Raw genomic sequence first — 7,593 nt, forward strand, 5'->3', positions numbered from 1 at the left:
TTTATGCATGGTTATATATTAAATATATCCAATTAAAAATGACTGTCAATTAATAAATTAGACAAAGGTTAAGTTGTTTAACTTATGGCTGGAGGCAGTTCTCCTTTTTCTTACTCTTTGTCTTTCCTCCCCCCCAATTCTATTCTTACTTTAAATGGGATGTCAAGAATCAAATAATATATTTGCTAAGCCCATTTTTTCTTATTAGACACCTAAGTTCAGCAGCCATTTGGCAGAAATACCTGAGGATAGCCTAGAAGTCACACAGAAGTCTCAGGTGCAGGAGTGTGCTTTGGGCTTGTTTGTGTATTTTTTTGGTTTTGAGTTTAATTTTCTTTTACTAACTAATAAGAGTGAGGGAGCATGCATAGTATAATGTAAAGAATAAAGAATGATAATAAAACTAATGCCTGTAGGAGTTCTAATTGGGAAAGTGCAAGATTTCAAGATATTAAGAAAGACAGGTAAAAATTTTGGGGCCGATATAAAAAGGTGATTAAAATGGAAAGTAGGTAGAAATAAACAAACACATGAGCCAGTAACTTCCATTATGCAATACCACTACTTTCTAGGGAAGAGATGTTGCCAGATATTTCTGAGTGACTCTGAAGGAAAGTAAGGGCAGTGGGGTAAGTGAAGGTCTGCAGGAGTCAGTCAGGGGAACAGGAAGGGGTTATGCGGTGACAATTCTATGAGCTCCAAGGCCTGCCAGTGAGGGAAGAAATAGCTGAGTTTTCTGAGGAAGTGAATTCCCTCCAGTTAGTATTTGGCTTTTCAGGTAGCCAACCATACATAGGGTTGTTAGATGTCTTTGGAAACTTGGTGGGGAAGAAGGTGAGTGATTATGAAAAATCATCTGAATGTTATACGAGGTCCAGTGAGTTGAATGTTTCTATTTTCCAGACCTTTATACTTCAGTGCACAAGTGTGATTGAGCAAACAGTATTAGTACATTTAGCAAATAAAAATATAGGACTCCTGATTAAACATGAATTTCAGATTAAATAAAGATTTTTTTTTCTTTCCATTCTCCTTTATGCTGTAAACACCTAGCTACAAGTTCCACGAACAAAAAAATAAAGACAGAGAAGGACATAGGCAAGATATTTGTGATGTGTAGGAGGTAGGAAGGGAGAGAGGGTCGGGAACCAGTCCTCTCCACACACAGCCGGATGAGGGCTATGACCCCTGCAGCAGGGGATCTGAGGAGGAGGTGGGCAAAGATCCAAGGTAGCTGAGGGATGGAGGAAGCCCCTAAACCCAGAGCTCCCATAAAAGTCATTGAAATGTCTTAAAGATTTTTAGATAGTATAAGTATGTCCCATTCAGTATTTAGGGCACACTTATACTAAAAAATATTACTCATTGTTTATCTGAAATTCAACTTAAACTGGGTGCATTTTGTTATATCTAGCAGCCCTGTGTGTGTATGTGTGTGTGTGTGTGTGTGTAAGAGAGAGAGAGAGAGAGAGAGAGAGAGAGAGAGAGAGAGAGAGAGAACACTGAAATTTGAAGGAGGCCAGGAACACCTTGGGCAAGTTAATCTCTCTGTGGCCTATATTGTTGTAAAATTGTTTAATCAGACCTAAGTCACAGAGTTATGGTGAACTTTAAGTAACATGTTGAAGCAACAACTGTGTCTAAAACATGGATGATGGTTAGTACAGACAGCCACTACTGGCTGAGATGGCATTGGCCCCAAATTAGATAAGAAGCCTGGATGGATTTCACCTCTACTCACCCCCAGGGGCTCATGTGCAGGCCAAATGCACGTCCACATGGGACAGCCTGTGGCCATGGGTGCAGCCTGTGGCCAGGGTTTATTGCTGCTGCTATTGATGTGTGTTATTTCAAAGGATGGAATAGACACAAGTTCTCTTCCTTCTTCCTTTGACAAATGTCAAAGGGCTAGGTAGTATGCCAGGGGCTGAAATAGAGCAGATAACAACAGACAGGACTCTTGTCTTCATACTCTGAAGCCTAGCAGAGGGAAGAGGAGGCACAGATTAAACAAGTGAGTGCTTAATTAGGAAAAGGATCAATTTTATCTTGAAAAATTCCAATGGGTTTTGTGAGTACGTGACTGATGGGGACCTAACTTAATGAGGGTGGTAGGTGGCAGAAAGGTTTATAACCCAGTCTGAGAATGGGAGGGATAGGCATTAGCCCTGGAAGCCTGCAGGCAGAGAAGAGTGCCAGGGAGCAGGAACAGCCTGTGCAAAGTGTTGATGTGTGCAGGCCGTGACATCTTTTGAGGCCTGACTGCTAGAGCTGGCCGAAGAACAAGGCCCAGGTGAGGTAGGCCTGAGCAGTCAGTTTTCTCTGCTGAAGAATTAGGAACCAATCTCATCATAAGTAGTCATTGGAGGATTTTAACCACAACAACAGAGTTAACATTTGTTATCATTTTTCTCTCATTAAATGCACATCTAAAGTTTCAAGTTGCTAACTACTAAATTTTACTTGGTGAATGGAGCTCTCTTTTTTGGCAACTACCACTCATGAGTGTTGTGAGGAAAACTGTGGTTGGTTATTAACACCATCTCCTCCAAAAGGGTGGGAGGCAGATCAGGACAGTGGCTGAGCTTAACTCTACTCATCATAATAATGAATGAGTAAAATGAACCTACCTCAGAGTATTGTGAGGGGAGTCAGATGAGATCACTGTGCAGGCTTAGTATGTGCTGACATTTAGGTATTTTATAAGGAATGTTAGCTATCATTCATGTGCAAACACAAAGGACAATGCAAGTAATTTTTGGTTTATTTTAAAAATCCATTTCCAAGAGAGTCAAATGTCACTTAGGTTTATGTAAAGCTCACTCCAAATCATTGAGTAAATACTGTGAACGTGAATTGGAGAGTTTAAGTAGCAGAAAATCAGCACGTCTGACATACTTAAGACCTGGACATACTTGACCTCGGCACTGGCCTAGTTCTCAAACATTTTGAGGTGCTCACGATCACCATGGGCAGTCTGAAGCTCATGCTCCTTGAAGACCTACCACAGTCTGATTAATAAATCTGGCTGTCAGCCCTCTAGTGTTTCAAACCTCGTGAAGTTATTTTGTGATGCCTCCGGCTTGTCCTCAGAGGGAGGACTCTTTTTTAAATTATTTTATTTTTCTATTAGAATTGACTTTCAATATTATTTTATATTAATTTTAGGTATACAGCATAGTGTTAGATATATTATATAACTTATGAAGTTATCCCCATGATAAGTCTAGAACCCACCTGGCATCATACATAGTTATTACAATACTAAAGGCCTGGTGCATGAAATTCATGCACTGGGTGGGGGGGGGGTGTCCCTCAGCCCAACCTGCCCCCTCTCACAGTCCAGGAACCCTCAGGGGATGTCCTCCTGATGGCTTAGGCCTGCTCCCCGCAGTGTGGGCCTAATTAACAGTCTGGCCTCCCTCTGCAGGAGGCAACCTGGCTGATCAGGGGAAGGCACCGCCCCTATCACCTCGCTGCTGCTGTCACTGCTGACTACCACAGCCCCCAAAGTGTTTTCATCAACACGGACTTCAGTCCCTTCACTACAAAAAAATGACAAATTTCTTTAGGCATTTTCAAGATGTCTCTTTGATAGGATATGACATTTCTTTCTTCTTCTTTTTTTTTTTTTAATCCTCATCTGAGGATATTTTTCCATTGATTTTTAGATAGCGTGGAAGAGAGAGGGAAAGACAGAGAGGAACATCAATGTGAGAGGGACACTTTGATTGGTTGCCTCCTGCATGAACCCTGACCTGGACCCCAGCCAGGGAGAAGCCTACAACCTAGGTACATGCCCTTGACCAGAATTGAACCCAGACCCTGCGGTCAGCAGGTTGAGTCTTTATCCACTGAGCCAAACCAGCTAGGGTAGGATATGACATTTCTTAGACCCTCCAGCAGCGGACCCTCATTTTTTCCTCCAGGAGTGAGGTGGAAAAACCCTAGATCACCTTCTTGGATTCTTATTAGACAAGTTACCAAGAACACTGTGAGTGGCATACTGGCAGCTTAGCCAATGAGTGGTCAGAAAAGGTGTTCCTCTGCAGTGCACGTGCAGAGGTGGGACTGCCGGTGAGGGCCTACCCTCAGCCATAGCAGCTGAGAGCAGGTCCTCTCCCCTCTCTCCTTTCCCTTCTTTCTTCTCTCCTCTCCCCTCTACCCACTCCTTTCTTCTCTCTAGGCCAGCCCTTAGCCGTGGTGGCTTGGGCAGGCCCCTCATCTCTGTCTCCATCTCCACTCCAGGCCTCACCTGCACACGCAACCTCCTCCTAACTGGTCATGACTGTTACAGTGTCCCGGCTAATTTGCATATTATCTCTTTATATAGGTAGATTATGGAATAAATTCCCTATGCTGTTCTTTACATCTCTGTGACTATTTTTATAACTGACAATTTGTACTTCTTAATCCTTTCACCTTTTTCACCCAGCTCCCCAAGCCCCTCCCATCTGACAACCATCAGTTTGTTCTCTGTATCTATGAGTCTTTTTCTGCTTTGTTAGTTCAGTTTGTTTTTAGAGTCCACATATAAGTGAAATCATATAGTATTTGTCTTTCTCTGTCTGACTTATTTCACTGAGCATAATACCCTCTAGGTCCATCCATGTTGTCACTAATGGTAAGATTTTGTTCTTTTTTATGGCCGAGTACTATTTCATTGTATACATGCACCACATCTTCTTTATCCATTCATCTCTTGATGGACACTTAGGTTGCTTTGGTATTTGCCTATTGTAAATAACACTGCAATGAACATAGGGGTGCATATGTCTTTTTTTCCAAGTTGAAAATTGTATTTTGCTAATGTGCAAATAGAATATAGCAGTCCACTTTCTGTGCTTTCTCAACACTTAACCACTGACTAGTTCCGTACGATGCTATTGACCTTCACCGTGCTGGTATCTGACCTTTTATGGAAGCCAGCCTGAATTGCTTCTACAACCGCATTCATTTGTCTTTCCAGATGTTTTCTTCATTGGCCTCTGCATTTTTACTGCTTCATTTGAAAGACTTCATTTTCTAATTGCACAATAGTCCTTTCAATCTCATTATTCTTACTGAATAGGGATACCCAATTTGACTCCATTTCTCTTCATTTAGATTCAGATGTGAGTTGCAGGTTCTTTCTCTGCCATTCTAAATCTTGCATATGTTTCATTACCTCTGGAGCTCTTTTCGTGCATGCTCAAGCATCTGAATAAAATTTTCATTATACACTTTCCAGGCATTGCATCCACTCTGTGACTTTAACTCCAGATTCTCCGTTCAAACTACTTCACGCTCTCAATGGGCTATAGAATTGTTTACACATTCCTGGATGCAGTAATGTCATTTTTCTGACTCGAGGAAGGAGTTAGAGGTTCATATCATTTCATACCAAGCAATTCAATTGGTTGTCCAGCAGCCAGTCTTTCAAATTCATTTCTCATTAAGTAGGTTTCAAAAGCAGAATAATTCAGGGATGTGAAGTGGCTCAGGTAGTAGGTTGGTATCTGTGAGTTTCCTCTTCCACCAAGCATCGCAGCCCCTTCCCGTGAACCAGGTCCTTCATAACCTTGGTAACAATACTACAGAGCGCCCACCACTACTGCTCCAGCCACCAAAACCAGCCCGCCATTCTTAAGCTCATTTGAGTTTACTGAGTCTTTTTTGAATGAGTGCTTTGGATTTCTTTAGATAAATATCCAGACATGGAATTGCTGGGTCATAGAGTACTCTATTTTTATTTTTTTTTGTTTCCCTTGGCCAAGGGGACATATCACAAAAAATATTACTAAGAAAAATGTCAGAAATTGCTTTTAAAGAAGTTTTATGGTTTTGGGTCTTATATTTAAGTATTTAATCGACTTTGAGTTTATTCTTATATATGATGTAAGAAGGTGGTCTAGTTTCATTTTTTTTGCATGTATCTGTCCAGTTCTTCCAAGCATTTATTAAATAAATTGTCTTTACACCATTGTATGTTCTTGCTTCCTTTGTTATTAATTAACCATGTAGGCATGGGTTTATTTATGAGCTCTCTATTCTGTTCCATTGATCTATGCATCTGTTTGTATGCCAGGACCATGCTGTTTTGATTACTATAGCCTGGTAGTATAGTTTGATATCAGGTATTGTGATACCTCCAACTTTGTTCTTCTTTCTAAATATTGCTATAGCTATTGGAGGTCTTTTGTGGTTCTGTAAGAATTTTTGGATTTTTTTTTTTTTTTAGTTTTGTGAAAAAAGCCATTGGTATTTTGATAGGAATTACATTGAATCTAAAGATCACTTCGGGTAGTATGGATATTTAACAATATTAATTCTTCCTATTCACTAGCATGTATATGCTTTCATTTATTTGTATCTTCTTTAATTTTTTCTTTAATGTCTTATAATTTTTCCAATACAGGTCTTCTACCTTCTTGGTTAAATTTATTCCTACATATTTTATTTTTGTTGATGCAATTACAGATAGGATTGTTCTCTTAGCTTCCCTTTATGATAGTTTATTATTGATGTATAAAAATGCAACCGATTTCTGAATATTAATTTGGTATCTGCTAGTTTACTGAATTTATTTATCAGTTCTAGGAGTTCTTTGGTGGAATATTTAGGATTCTTGGTAGGACTCTTGATGGAACAGAATACTGAGGGCTGAGGGGTGGGTAAGGAAATGCTTCTAGCTACTCTTGGATTATCAAGCAAACACAGTGCACGTGAGGAGGGGTCTCCGGGACCTCTCACTGTCATCTGCTTGGGACCTTAAAGAGGAGAAGAGCTGCGAGCCAGGCCCAGAGCCTGGAGTCCAGGAGGAGTGAGTACACTTGTGTCCTCAGTGTGCCTCAGGCAGTGGGATGGGTGAGCACAGGGGCTGCTTGGATGTTGGCTCTTTCCCAGGCTTCCCACCTGATTACGGGGGCCCCTTGCATTTTTCCACTTTCTGCCCTCCATCTTCTGCACCTTCCACACCCTCCTCTCTTGCTCTGTTCCATTACTGCGCTGTCAACGCAGCTTCCGTTCACACTCATTTTTCTGAGATCCGTGTGAAATTGCGCACTCTCCTCCAAAACTAGACCTGAATGCAGACCCACTCACTGGGACTTCGTGCATGCTCGCTTCGTGCTGGCAGGCCTGTCCCCGCACACCCCTGCTGGGCTTCCTACTTGTTTCTTCTCAGTGTCTTGTCCCTAAAATGTTGTCTCTTTCCATCCCCATCCTCTGCCTCTTTCTCTCTCCTCCTCCCTTATCCCCCTGGGTGGCCACGTCCTGACATAGGGTTTTAGGGAGCCCCTCTATGATCATGGCTGCCATATGATTAGAACCCCAACCCTAAATGGTGTCCTCCACTCTGGGCTCAGGCATCCAGTTGCCTATTGGACATCTGCCATTGAATGTCCTGCTGGCATAAACTCTGACCGCCCAACCAGAAGTGCTTCTCCTCGGGTCACTCAGCCAATGCATGTCCTCACCATTAGACAGTGAGGAGGCCAGAAGATCAGAAGCTACCACAGAATCTGCCCTCTTCTTTATCTTCGATACCCAAATTTGGTTCTTCCTGAGGTCAGTTGGCCTCTCTGTCTCTATGCCACTACCTTAGTTCTGGCA

At 41.8% G+C, this 7,593-nt stretch overlaps 1 pseudogene across 1 annotated transcript; it reads right to left on the reverse strand.

Moving 5' to 3' along the window:
- Nucleotides 1-4,953: 4,953 nt before the first annotated feature.
- Nucleotides 4,954-5,435, reverse strand: LOC308241156 (pre-mRNA-splicing factor SPF27-like; annotated as a pseudogene). Its single transcript has one exon. The product of its transcript is annotated as a pre-mRNA-splicing factor SPF27-like (transcript).
- Nucleotides 5,436-7,593: the final 2,158 nt, after the last annotated feature.

This window comes from Plecotus auritus, assembly GCF_963455305.1.
Source record: "Plecotus auritus genome assembly, chromosome: 2".
Lineage (NCBI taxonomy): Eukaryota > Metazoa > Chordata > Mammalia > Chiroptera > Vespertilionidae > Plecotus > Plecotus auritus.